General features: G+C 44.2%; 1 protein-coding gene across 1 annotated transcript in view; it reads left to right on the top strand.

The window, feature by feature from the left end:
* Positions 1-15,060, top strand: part of adgb (androglobin) — a 267,020-nt gene that overhangs the window by 113,892 nt on the left and 138,068 nt on the right. The gene's annotated exons all lie outside the window — the stretch shown is intronic.

Here is a 15,060-nt window from a genome sequence, read left to right as displayed (position 1 = left end):
CCATATTTACTGAGGAAATGGGCATGGAGTCTATGGAAATAGGGCAAACAAGTAGGGAGGTCATGGAACCTTTACAGGTTAAAGGGAAGGAGGTGCTGGCTTGTCTTGAGGCAAATCAGAGTGGATAAATCCCCAGGATCAGACAGGGTATTCCCATGGACCTTGAGGGAGGCTAGTGTTGAACTTGCAGGGGCCCTGGCAGACATATTTAAAATGTCAGTATTCACGAGAGAGATGCCGGATGATTGGAGGGTGGCTCATGTTGTTCTATTGTTTAAAAAAGGTTCCAAAAGAAATCCGGGAAATTATAGGCCAGTAAGTTTGACGTCGGTGGTGAGCAAGTTATTGGAAGGTGTGATAAGGGATAGGATCTACAAATATTTGGATAGACAGGGACTTATTAGGGAGAGTCAACATGGCTTTGTGCATGGTAGATCATGTTTGACCAATCTATTAGAGTTTTTCAAGGAGGTTACCAGGAAAGTGGATGAAGGGAAGGCAGTGGATGTTGTCAACTGGATTTCAGCAAGGCCTTTCACAAGGTCCCTCATGGGAGGTTAATTAAGAATGTTCAGTTGCTAGGTATACATGGGGAGGTAGTAAATTGGATTAGACACTGGCTCAATGGAAGAAACCAGAGAGCGGTTGTGGAGGATTGCTTCTCTGAGTGGAGGCCTGTGACTAGTGGTGTGCCACAGGGATCGGTGTTGGGTCCATTGTTGTTATCATCTATATCAATGATCTGGATGATAATGTGGTAAATTGGATCAGCAAATTTGCTGATGATACAAAGATTGGAGGTGTAGTGGACAGTGAGGAAGGTTTTCAAAGCTTGCAGAGGGATTTGGACCAACTAGAAAAATGGGCTGAAAAATGGCAAATGGAACTTAACGCAGACAAGTGTGAGGTATTGCACTTTGGAAGGACAAACCAAAGTAGAACGTACAGGGTAAATGGTAGGACTCTGAAGAGTACAGTTGAACAGAAGGATCTGGGAATACAGGTACAGAATTCCGTAAAAGTGACGTCACAGGTGAATAGAATCGTAAAGAGTGCTTTTGGTACATTGGCCTTTATAAATCGGAGTATCGAGTATAAAAGTTGGAGTGTTATGGTAAGGTTGTACAAAGCATTGGTGAGGCCGAATTTAGAATATTGTGTACAGTTTTGGTCACCTAGTTACAGGAAGGATATAAATAAGGTTGAAAGAGTGCAGAGAAGGTTCACGAGGATGTTGCCGGGATGTGAGAAGCTGAGTTATAGAGAGAGATTGAATAGTTTAGGACTTTATTCCCTGGAGTGTAGAAGAATGAGGGGAGATTGTATAGAGGTGTATAAGGTTTTGATGGGTATAGATAGAGTGAATGCAAGCAGGCTTTTTCCACTGAGGCCAGGGGAGAGAAAAACAGACGGCATGAGTTAAGGGTGAAAGGAGAAAAGTTTAAAGGGAATATTGTGTGTCGGGGGGGGGGGGGGGGGGGGGGGGGCGCTTCTTCATGCAGAGAGTGATGGGAGTGTGGAATGAGCTGCCGGATAAAGTGGTAAATGCAGCGTCACTTTTAACATTTATGAAAAACTTGGACGGGATAATGGATGAGAGAGGTGTGGAGAGATATGGTCCAAGTGCAGGTAAGTGGAACTAGGCAAAAAATGGATCGGCACAGACAAGAAGGGCCAAAAGGCCTGTTTCTGAGCTGTAATTTTCTATGGTTCTAACCATGGTAGGAACTCATTTCAAAATTGTTTTTTTTCAAACTTCATGTGTATAATCGGGTTCTACCTCTACATAAGTGTTCTATGCGTTGTCTTTGAAGGTGGGCCAGTAATTCTGAATGGCAGCCAAGTGAGATTGATAATAGTACAATTTCCTGGGCCCCGTGTCCAGTTTGCATGGGTAAAATGTCTCCAGTGTTTTTCTCAGTGAAGTAAGAGTAAACCTGCAATAGGTAACTTAATGGTTGTTGACCCTAACTATGGCAAAATTAAGACTTCTCTCCAAATATAGTGGGTGGAATCCTTCCCGGTCCTGCAGGGATGAAGGTGGGACAGGAGACGTCAGGTCAATGGGCCAACAAGTTCCCACCCCTTGCTGATTTTACCTAAGGTGGGGTGTACACAGCAAGGGCTACTCACCTAGCAGCAGTTGATGGCCAATTTGCATGTGTAAGTACTGAATTGTGGGCAGAATGGGAATGCTGTTGGGAACAAACAGACCCTGAGTTGACTCCAAAACCTGGCAGGTACTTGGTGTTGGCTTGCTTATTGCCGGCTATGAGACTTGCAAGACTTTGTGTACTTCCCACTGGTCCTGCCACACCCCCAATAAAACTGCAGGGATAAATGTGTCATAGCAAGGCGATCCTGTGGAGGGGCTTCCTGTCCATATTGACAGCTTTGCTTGTGGTGTCTCTAATGATTCTCCCTTTAAGGTCAAGTAGAAGAGTGTCACCTGGCTTAGGGGACTAATTGGGACCGAGAGGGGGTAATCACCCCAGAAGGTGGAGTCCTATCTTGGGCAGAAGTCATGTAGAAGACATGTAGTTGATGACGATCTTTTAAAAAATGACAAAATGAAGGGCAACGAGATCATGTTAGGAACATTTTTCACTTCAAGCAGGTGAACATCCTGAAACAGTAATTTCTAAGCATTAATGTATGAGACAGAAATCTAATTCAACTTAAATTTCAGCAAAGTCATTTTGTCCAAGTGAAATTGAAAAATTTGAGTCTGTAGTTTCCACCGAATCCTAGGAGGCCATTTGACCCGTGGAGTCTGCACTGACCACAGTCTCACCCAGGCCCTATCCCCATAACCCCATGCATTTACCCTAGCTAGTCCCCCTGACTCTAAGGGGCAATTTAGCATGGTGAATTCATCTAACCCACATATCTTTGAACTGTGGGAGGAAACCAACGCAGATATGGGGAAAATGAAACTCCACACGGACAGTGACCCACGCTGGGAATCAAACCCAGGTCCTTGGAGCTGTGAGGCAACAGTGCTAACCACTGTAGCGCCCCATCATCAATGGCAGGAAGCGTGCATGTGTTTTTCTCCAGTTTAAAATATATGTTTCATTGTCTGATGCCCCTGACCATTAAATGATCCAATCTGTTAGAAATGTCCACCTTATCCAGTCTGCTTTTCAGCCTCGGGGTCTGCTTTCCTCAACAGGGGCAAGAAACAGAACAGGAATTCCAGTTTCCTGTAATTATTTACACACAGAAACAATTATGTTCATATACTCCAGAATGTCCTTTCTTCCAATTTAAAAATTCACAGATTTGCACTGCAGCTGCAATATTCAACATAGAAAATAACCCGAGGTGCCTTGGAGGAGCATTATAAAGCAAAATTAAATACTCAGCCACATGAGGCAATGTTAGAGCTAACAGGTTGCCCACAGAGGTAGGTTTCGGGGGCATCTTAAAGAAAAAAGGGAGTCAGAGTCAGAGAGTTTTAGAAAGGAGTTCCAGGATTCATCATCCAGCTACACTGAATGATATAGTTCCATGTCAGGATGGTGTGTGACTTGGAGGGAACTTGAATGTGGTGGTGTCCCATGTATCTACTGCCCTTATCCTTCTAGGTGGTAGAGGTTGTGAGTTTATTTAGAAAGTGCTGTTGAAGGAGCCTTGGAGAGATGCTGGAGTGCATCTTGTGGATAGTATACCCTGCTGCCATTGTGCATTGGCGGTGGAGGAAGTGAACATTATAGGTGGTCCATGAAGTGCCAATCAAATGAGCTGCTTTGTCCTAGATGCTGTAAAGCCTTTTGAGTGTTGCTGGAGTTTCACTCATTCAGGCAATTGCAGAGAATTCCACCATACTTGAGACTCATCTATGATATACAGGATTTGGTAAGTCATGAGGTAGTTACTCACTGCAGAATTCCCAGCTTCTTACCTGCTCGAGTAACCACCATATTTATACAGTTAGACCAGTTTAGTTTCTGGTCAATGGTAACCTCCAGGATGTTGATAGCCAGGGATTTAGTGATGGTAATGCCATTGAATGTCAAGGGAAGATGGTTAAAATCTGTTTTGTTGGAGACGGCATTTGTGTGGCCCAAATGTCACTTGCCACTTAACAGCTCAAGCATGAATGTTGTCCAGGTCTTACTTGATATCACACAGACTGCTTCAATATCTGAGGAGTCCCAAATGGTGCTGAATATTGTGCAATCATCGGTGAACACCCCCACTCTGACCTTATGATGGAGAGAATATTAATGGTGAAGCAGCTGAAGATGGGCCTTGGACACTAACCTGATGAGCTCCTGCAGCGATGTCCTCAGACTGAAATAATTGACCTCCAACAACAGCAGCTTTCTAAAGTTGTACTAGAATCCAACCAGTGGAGAGTTTTCCTCATGATTCCCATTGGCTCCAGTTTTGCTTGGGTTCCTGGTTGTTACACTTGGTCAAATGCTGCCTTGAAGTCAAGGACAGTCACTTAAATCTCACCTCTGAAGTTCATCTCTTTTGTCCATGTTTGGATCAAGGCTGTAATGAGGTCAGGAGCTGAGTCACCCAAACTGAGCATTAATGAGCCAGTTATTACTATGTAAGCACCACTTGATAGTACTGTTGATAATCCCCTCCATCACTTTGCCAATGATCGAGAGTAGTCTGATAGGGCAGTGATTGACCAAGTTGGATTTGTCCTGATTTTTGTGAACAGGACATATTGGGGCAATGTAATGACTCAGGAAGCCAACTGGAAAGGAACGGTGTTTTATAAAGTAAAAGCTACACCACAAAGCTGTGGTACATGTACACAAGTCCCATCTGGGACAGTAGAATATGGGACCCACTCAGAGGCCCTCCTTAAAAAGAACTCAGAATATGAGTTCCACCTGTTTAGATATTTACCTATTACCATGAACTCATATCCTATGAGTCCGTGGGGGTCGGTAAGGAATTCCCCATTTAAGTCCTTGGGGTTATCTTAGGCGATTTTCCTTGTTGCTGGCTAGTTGCCAGTATTGTTGCTGAACTGAAACAGTCAGACTAGGTGCACATCTAGTTTTTTTGAAAACATCTTCAGTACTGTTGCCAGAATTGTCAGTTTCCATAACCTTTTCAGTATCTCATGCCTTCAACTGTTTCTTGATATCAAGTGTGATGAGTCAGATCGGATGAAAACTGACTTCTGTGATGCTGGAGACTTCAAGAGGAGGCCAAGATGGATCATCTACCTGGCTCTTCTAACCAAAGATAGTTGTAAATGCTTCAGTTTTATCTTTTGCACTGTGTGCCAGGCTCCCCCATCTTTGAGAATGGGGATGTTTGTGGAATCTCCTCCTCCTGTTAGGTGTTTAATTGTCCACCACTTTTTATGACAGGATGTGGCAGAATTGTAGAGCTTAGATCTGATCCATTGTTTTTGGGATCGCTTATCTCTGGCTATTACATGTTGCTTCAGCTGTGTGGCACACAAGTAGCCCTGTGGTAAAGCTTCACCAGTTTGACATCTTATTTTTAGATATGCCTGGTGTTGCACCTGGTATGCTCTCCTGTACTGTTGTTGAACCAGGGTTGATCCCCTTGCCTAATGGGAATATGCTTAGCCATGAGAGTATAGGTTGTGATTGAATACAGTTTTGCTGTTGCTGATAGCCTGCAGCACCTCGCGGATGCCCATTTTTGGGTTGCTAGATCTGTTCAAAATCTATCCCATTTAGCACAGTGGTAGTGCCACACAACACGATGAAGGCCATCTGCAACTTAAAGGCAGGACTTTGTCTCCACATGGGCTAGCCTCTCCTAAAACGGAAATGGACAGGTATGACTGCAACTGGTAGGTTGGTGAGAATGGGATCAAATAGGTTCTTTCCCCCTTGCTGGTTTCCTCATCACCTGCGGCAGATCCAGTCTCACAGTTATATCCTCTAGGACTCAGTCAGCACAATCACGGCCACAATATAATTTGTGACTTTGATATGAGTTGTTTTGGTACTTTGGTAGGGGTGGTAACCTGAGTGGAGGGATTCAGACAAGGTGTGGTGAGAAAGATGGGCACAGATCGGGAAGGTAACAACATGTTTGAGAACTTCTGTAAGAAAAGGAAGGTTAGAGATGGTGTGGTGCTTTTCAAGGACAAAGGGGATTAAGAAGAAAGCTAATGGGCGCTGGAACTCTTCCAGCCAGTGAAGCCAATAATTCCTCCTAATATAATGTCAACAAAGTACTAAATAGATGTGAAACTGTATGCTAACTCCAGTACTATATGGAACAGTATGTCCTGCCTGATACCTACTGAGCTGAATAAGATATGAGATTCCTTAAGGTTTTTCCATCCGAGTCCGCTCTGGGGGCGTTTGAAATTTGAATCCATTTCAATGCTTTTCTTGTGCAATCTAATAAAGGTGTCAGTGACACTGATGTGAATTTGTCATGTACATTTCAATTTTAACATTGAGGCATAGCTGGGTGACAGGAACAGTACAGAAATTGAAGTTAATTATTTAATTTGCATTCTATGAAACTTCAATTTTACATCTGTTATCTCCAATGAAAGGATTTTCGAAAGAGGTTTCTAAGAGACCTGCTCAATAACAGTGAAATTAAATGTACTTTGATTGATGCACGACAGTAAATAGGGAACAATTTTCCTGATCTGTTCTGCTGGATTCCTACTTTAATGTTAGCTTGGAAAGAAGACTCAAATACAACACTTAATTTTTTGTTTGGCCATATTGATTTTGCATCAATTCTTTTCAACTGAATTATGTTCTTAGTAAGCAAATAGATTAGTTTTCAAAAATATATATGCAATGTAAAGTTATTGAGCTTTAATATTTATGAGTCTGTTTGACTTTAGGGTCAAGGTTTTCCGTTTAGAGTCAGGCTGCACTTTGGGACCATTTCTGAGTTCTGACTCCTATTTGGATAGAGTAATTAGAGTCCGCAATTTTCTCAGAGGAGGGTACCGAATTGGCTAGAGGGTGATTATGGCAGCCAGTTTGTGGCAGGGCAGATGCAGGATGGAGATAGGCCTTTGAATACATAGGTCTGATTCAAAGGCATGAGACATTATTGTGGCAGTCATCTTGCAAACTGGTGGAAGGCAGAAGTCAGCAGGAGGAGATATGGAGACCAGGTACCAGTGACTGCCCCACGTTTACTGATGCATTCCTGGTGACAGTGTGTGAAAATTCTCAGGATGGCAGGAGAAGGTCACCCAACCAAACTAAGTAGCTCTGGCTGGAGGTGGCAGAGCATGTGGGCAGCCACATTGTCTTCTGGAGGGCCTGTTTGCAGTGTCACTAAATGTTTAATGACCTTCATTCTCACAAGGTGAGTGCCATGATCCCTCCCAGATGAGAAGCCTCCAAGTCTACAGCCAGCAGCAAACACACCAGCTGAGCAGCTTGAGAGCTCATAATGCTCCTGAACAGGGGAGAAATGTCTGCCCAAGATAAATACTGTCAGCAAGACACAAAGCCCTAATGCTTTTGAGAAGCTGGTGGAATAGATACCTGCAGCTTCTTATTAAAGACATTGGCATGGGTGAGAAAAGCCAGAATTGCCTTATCTCTTTCCCTCTTTTGTCCCAACAGGAGTCAAAGATATACAATACTAGAGAATCATAGAATCCCACAGTGCAGAAGGAGGCTAATCGGCCCATTGAGTCTGCACCGACCACAATCCCACCAACGCCCTATCCCCATAATGCCATGCTTTTACTTTAGCTGATCCCCCTGACACGAAGGAACAATTTAGCCTGCAATCTGCCTAACCAGCACATCTTTGGACTGTGGGAGGAAACCAGAGCACCCGGAGCAGAAGCGGGGAGAACATGCAAACTACACACAGACAGTGACCCAAGGCTAGAATTGAACTGATGCTGTGAGGCAGCGTTGCTAACTACTGTGCCACTGTGCCGCCCCTGGTGAAGCTGAAGGTGAAGTGTTCAAGTACACCAAACTGAGTGCTATAGAGAAGGCAGCACTGGACACTGGGTGGTGCTGCATGCAAAAGTGGGCAATCGAGGGATGGGTATACCTGTGGCAGAGGGTGAAAATATACTGAATTCTGTAGATGAAAGGATTGGAGTATAATCTCCAACGTGCAACAACATGCCAAACTTCAGCTGCATTGGGAAGCTTCAGCTCTGCAGAGGCTTCTGCTATTGGAGGTAGTTTCTAATGATTACCTTATTTATATCTCCCACAGGGCTAGATGTGGAGAGACAGCGTTTCAGTGCTGCTGTAGCACAATGAAGGGCCTCAGACAAAATGGAACCAACAGACCTAGCACAGTCACATCATTCAAGCACACCTGCCACCACTGCAGATGCAATCATATTGGGTCCTTGCACGCAATTTGAAAGGATAGCACAGGATGAGAAGCAAATAATGAGTGAGGAAGAGTAGGTGACAGAAACAGAGGCAACTATGGGCAGACAGACCCCTTTGGAAGATGGAGGACAAACACATGCTCAGCTGAATGCGGATGCAGGATCTCTTGAGTCACAAGGAAAGTGGCTCTACTTTGACCGCCATCTAAGATGTGTGTCCACATGTTGCCATTCTCTGATGCAGAGTGGAGTTGTGGGCAAAGAATTAAGCAGGCCTTGCAGTTCATGTGCGTCTCCGTGGCTTGGAGTTTTGAATGCATGGGCTTGTCCATTGAGAGAGAGCGTGGTTAACCTCACAGGGAGCCATCTATGACAACACTCAGAGTGGCTGCAGGAATGGTGTTTGACACGTACAAAAAGCGCTCTGTAGCACTGACCGGTCCCTGGCATTTATGGCACAAAGATGCATAGAGTGGACGCAAATAACTTCCCAGCTTATAGTTTCATCCAGTAATCTAATGTGTTGTCAAAGTGTTGAGACAGTCACCAAAGAGCATGAGTGTGCCATCCCTCAGAGCACCATCACATCACTGGCCTGAGAGGATATCTGTGCAGCAGGGCTTCTTGCGACAGAGGCTGTGCTTAAATCTACACCTGCATTGTAACGTCTGCTTGAGGACAACCACCATGTGTATCTCGGCCACAAACAGATATACTCGAGCATAATGCATCCAAGCCATAAAAGGAGCACCTTGTTGGAGTGGCTAAAAGTCAGGGTCACCACATCAGCCAGTGCTCTAAGTGGGTAAATTTCATTTATTTTTGGTTAAATTATAATTTCATAATAACATTGGCAATGTTGAGCCATAATCCCAGACTTGTGCTTCTATTCTTTAGTGACAAGACTGGAAAAGGATGAAGAAGTGGGGAGTGGAATTGGCCTTTGAAAAGATACACTAAGATCTCTGTGGAGCTGTGCACCATGCATTGTTGGTAGGAACAGAACGATTCAAGGTTCTGTATTTAATGGATGTGCTTTCACATCAGAGCAGAGAATGCAGTCCTAGTGGATAAGTAGTGCTCAGATACAATGTGTTCAGATCAGATGTACCCTGGCAAACACACCAGCTTGATGAGAACTTTGACACTGAGATGGATCGGGCCATCTTCTTGCACACCATGGGCACCATTTTGCTCTGCATCTTCTTCCTCCTGCAGAGAACTGAGTTGATCTAGCGCTTCCCCCCTTCAAGGTCCTCACCTCTCTGGAGGAGCATGTTATGGAGAGCACAGCAACCCACCACAATGTGGAAAATTCTTGCAGAAATTGCAATACCGGAACTGCAGTTTCAGAAGCCCACTGGTTTATTCAATGTAGTTCTTGTGAACAGGTGGTTTTGGTTGTAGTGCCTCTGTGTTTCTATCTTTGGATCATAAAGGGATGAATAGCCATAGCTTCAAATAATATCCCTTGTCCCTGAGGAATCATCCACTAAGTTCTGGTGGCGATGTGAAAAGCAGTGGCATCCTGGACTCAAAGGGATGTAGAAGTGATTGCAGCTTTTAGGATAGGGAAGATAAGCGTGCATAAAGATCTTGTTGTGGTTCCAAATCAGTTGAAGGTTGAGATTATTGAAGCCCTTCCTGTTGGTGAATCACATTGGTTATTGATTATACCCACATAGCCTTGTTGGCTATGTGGGTATAATCAATGATGCCCTACATCTGGGGAATCCACTGATGGAGGTGAATTCCACTGCCCTTTTGCCTGCAAGGTCCCGTTTGTTTAAAATTGTAAGTATTGTCCATCTTTCACTAAAGGGGCATCAGTGACCTGTGAGGTGCAATGATATGCTGTCACCTATGGATTGCCACAATGTGCCTTGCTGATCCTTGGAACAAGCCAGAGACAAAGATGTACTGACAGGGCATGGTGAGCAATACGTTAAGGTCTCAGGTCTTCCTCAACAAGGACAGAAATCTCAATCACCATCTGCCTAGACAGGCATAGTCTCTGCTACGTTCAGATAGCTTCTTCTTTGGTGGCACTCATTGCTGAGTATATGTCTGATTTCCATGACCTGTTTATCATTCCTCTTCTCTGCCCTCATGCCTGGATCTCCACACCTGCTGTTTAGGTAGTTACTCCTCTTTGCTTTTCATTCTTATCGCTTTCACATTGGTGACTGGAGCCCCTGTGCATTTATGCCTCCACAATTTCTGGGCAGTTATAACCCTCTCTACTGACCACTAACTCAATATACACAAACCACTTGCTCATCTAAATCTACTCACCCAATAGCATCTGAGTGCTAATCTATGAGTGCCCCTCTCAGCCATGCATACTTTTGAGGGAGTCTGGAACACCTCATGTTCTTCAGTCTGCTGCTGCTGCAGGTCTCATTGATACAGCTTTACTTTCAAACATTTTCTCTGCATTTCTGGCACTTGATTGCTTGATGCCTCTTCCTAATTTACAGAAATGCCTTGCAAGTATAATTCTATGTGAAATGTAAAGTTGGTGACATAAACCAAATGGCTGGAGGAAATGACGTAGAATAATTAACTCTTGTGATGGAGGCTCCATAGTTATTGATTCTCTCCACTATCTGACTCAAGTGACTGTTAATCATGTGCAAGCCTCAATAGTGAATGTTGACAGGAGCCTTTCAATTGAACCACTTCCAGTCTGTATCAGATATCCACACAGCAGGAGCAGGTTATATGGGCAGTTGGCATTTATTCTCAAATTTATTAACAAAAAACAGTGAACCTGCAGGAGGGCCAAATGCAACACCTGAAAATCAATTTTTTTTGCGCGGAAGAAATTCAGTGTAACAATACATAGAACATAGAACACTACAGCACAAACAGGCCCTTCGACCCACGAGTTCCACCGATCACATCAACACCTACCAATCTATAGACCTATCTATAACCCCCAATCCCATTAAACCCCATATACTCATCCAGAAGTCTTTTAAAAGACCCCAGCGAGTTCGCCTCCACCACCACTGACGGCAGCCGATTCCATTCACTCACCACCCTCTGAGTGAAAAACTTACCCCTAACATCGCTTCTGTACTTTCCTCCCCGCACCTTAAATCTGTGTCCTCTCGTAGCGACCATTTCAACCCGGGGAAATAGCCTCTGAGAATCCACCCTATCTATTCCTCTCAACATTTTATAAACTTCTAACAGGTCGCCTCTCAACCTTCGTCTCTCCAGGGAGAAGAGTCCCAGCTCCCTCAACCTAGCTTCATAAGGCATGCCTCCCAGTCCAGGCAACATCCTTGTAAATCTCCTCTGTACCCTTTCAATAGCTTCTACGTCTTTCCTATAGTGAGGCGACCAGAACTGCACACAGTACTCCAAATGAGGCCTGACTAGGGTCTTATAAAGTTGCAGCATTACCTCCCGATTCCTAAACTCAATCCCTCGATTAATGAAGGCCAGTACACCATACGCCTTCTTGACCACATCCTCCACCTGCGAGGCCGATTTAAGAGTCCTGTGGACCTGGACCCCAAGATCCTTCTGCTCTTCAACACTACTAAGACTCCTGCCCTTGATAGTGTACTCGTTCATCCCATTGGTTCTGCCAAAATGGACGACTACGCGTTGAAGTCCATCTGCCACTTCTCCGCCCAGTCCTGCATCCTATTTATGTCCTGCTGCAACTTTTGACATCCTTCCAGACCATCCACAACACCACCGACCTTCGTGTCATCAGCGAACTTACTTACCCATCCCTCCACTTCCTCATCCAGGTCATTTATGAAAATGACAAACAGCAAGGGTCCTAGAACAGATCCCTGGGGCACTCCACTGGTGGGGTGAAAGATTACCTCAGATCTGTTTTCAGGCCCAAACTGATCTCTGTGCTTTAATAACCTAATCTCAGTTTTTGACAGGCAGTGCAGATTATGTGGAATTAATTACCACAGGAAGTAATTGATACCAAAACATTGAAAGTATTCAAGAGATTGCTGGATATAGCACTTGGGTTGAATGGGATCAAAGGTTATGGGGAAAAAGCAGGATTAGGTTATTGAGTTGGATGATCAGCCATGATCATGATGAATGGTGGAGCAGGCTCAAAGGGCCAAATGGCCTCCTCCTGTTCCTATTTTCTAAATATGTTTCTATATTACCATCAATTGCTCATTAATTATCTTCAAACACACACCAGCACTTTCTGTTTGAATTGCAAATGAGAATCAACAGCAAACTAGATGGGAAATTCCTGGAGACTGTTAATTTCATATGTTTCTACAATGTTTTATCCATGATTGCTTTTGGTATTGAATTGTAGTGCAGGAAATTGTTTATTAGACAGTAATTGTACTGATCAAAATGAAGGTAAACCTGCCACACCAAGACATTGCAATCTGATGTTGCTGGCAGGGAGAGATGTGGACTCATTTCCCCCTTTTCTCAACTCTTGGCTGCCGCAATAAGATGCACTTTAGAGAAGGAATGTTTTAACCCTCTTGAATACTGTGACTGGCACAGTCTGACACAGAGAATTGACACAGGCCGGCTTTTGTTGTATTGTTGGGTTCACACTATGTGTAACCCCTATGACTCACCCCCCCTTTGGTGGGGTGCACTGAACCCAAGATCCCGGTCGAGGCCATCCTCATGCGTGCGTAACTTGGCTATCAGTTTCTGCTCAGCAATCCTGCGTTGTCATGTGTCTTGCAGGCCACCTTGAAGAACGCTTACTCAAAGATCAGAAGCTGAATGCCCTCGGCTGCTGAAGTGTTCCCCGACAGGCCCACAGAGTGGTGGCAGTTTCAGCCACTAAGTTGCATCCTGTGCTCTCAGCATACATGCAGCACACATGCTAACCTGCATTGCAAACTGAGTAGTTTGTCTGGACCATGAGGATTAATTTTCTGTGCCTATGCAACTACAATTCTGAGCCTTCGGAACACAACCCTTTATGAGTGATCTCTGCCAACCTGTCGTCAGAGGATCATCAAACTTGTCCAGTTGCCCCATAACATCAGGTTGATTTTGAAGTCTGTGTATGAGGAGTTAACACTACAGGAACAATCATTGGCACCCTCAGAAATTAGTGTTGTTTGAGTGGTCATTATGTTTCATAAGTCAAACTCCAAGCATGGCAACCGTCTCAGCTTTGGAAGAATGCTCAATTTTGAAATACTTTGCCAATTGCATGGCTCAGTGCACCCCACCATCTCCCCCTCGACCTCTCACCCCCACAGCACTGCTGCCCTTGCCCGACACCACAAGCCAACCACAAAGAAGCTGCTGTGGAAATGGTCCCTCCCACCACCCTGAATCAAGGGGGCCATTTCTTTGCATTGGAATTGTGGTGAAGTTTGCACTATCTTTAGTTCACTCACCTTAAAGTTACCCTCAAAGTTCAGGCCATCACATGCGCACTTTTAATGATCGTTGTGAATCATGCCATTCTGAAAGCACATCACCATGGAATTTAACTTTAATGTGGGGGAATGATTCCAATGTGTGGCAACTATAATGAATGTTCCCGGCATTGGATAGTGGGAAATGCAGCCCACCATTAACTGAGGGGGGGCGGGGGCACGATCATGTCTTGCATTTACGCCACTAGGGAAACACAACAGAAACTCTACCACCTTGCCCGCCCAGAATTGGGGCGGGCAAGGTTCCCAGAACTAAATCTCCATTCCCAGAACTAAATTTCCAATCTCGCCCAAGCGAGGCCGTAACATCTTGACCCATGGCTTGGGCTTTCTCACCATATTTTCCAGTTGTGCCACCAAGCTCACCTACCACAAGTTGGAGAAGTAAATCCTGACCATTAATCCTTAGAAAGTGTTATACTACAGCTTTCTTGTAAGTGACATCTAAAGAAAGGATAAAGTTTAATTTTTCACAGCCCAAAATGTAAACACAATGAACTCCCACTCCCCAGTATCTGGACACGCACAGGAAACAATTATTTTAAACAGACACTTACTAACAGAGATTAGAAGACATGGGTCACCTGTTAACACTGTCCTTTTGATGAAATAGTGTTGACCTCAAGGATTAACTCTTGGTTCATTGGAGTCAGTGGAGTTTTTAGGTTTCTGGTTGTTTCAGATGCAGTTGTGGCCAATCTCTTGGAATGAAGAAATGTAGTCTTGCAGGCAAAATGAATAAGCCCAATTCAGTACCTATGTACTGAGACTTGAGGCAGCATTTTTCTTTATGGAGGGTGAGATTTGGCTCCCCTCTTGTCTTTCTACCCCAAACTGACTTGCTAGGCTGCTGTGTGGATTGATTAATAAGCTGTTGGCCTTCTGTCTTTTGTTTCACCCAGTATGGTGTTGGTGACTGACATAGCCCTTTTGAAAAGTGTCCATCTCCCAGTAAGTTATATGGGCATATGGCATGATCAGAACATGTTTCCTTTCACAGTTGCGAATTATACTGCATCTGGGAACCATCAAATATTTGGAAATAACTAGACAATTGGTCAGTTTGATCATTTCCAGCTAATTTAATCTATCATGATTCATTCTTTCATTCGTCCAACACCACATGAGTTTAAAATATCCTCTCGAGTCTCGTTACCCAAACTACACATACAGCAGCTGCGAATTACAAGGGCTTAACTCATTTTGTTAATCATTTATTGACAAGAGCTTAGTTTCTGATGCTAATGCGAAATCAGGATCACACCCACAGAGGAATCCTTTAGCAGTCACCACGCAGACAAGGATCCACTGATTCAAATAGATTAGTAACTATGAAAG

This window comes from Carcharhinus amblyrhynchos, chromosome 12, assembly GCF_965287045.1.
Source record: "Carcharhinus amblyrhynchos chromosome 12, sCarAmb.v2.hapA, whole genome shotgun sequence".
Classification (NCBI taxonomy): Eukaryota; Metazoa; Chordata; class Chondrichthyes; order Carcharhiniformes; family Carcharhinidae; genus Carcharhinus; species Carcharhinus amblyrhynchos.
This window is presented reverse-complemented; position numbering and strand designations above follow the sequence as displayed.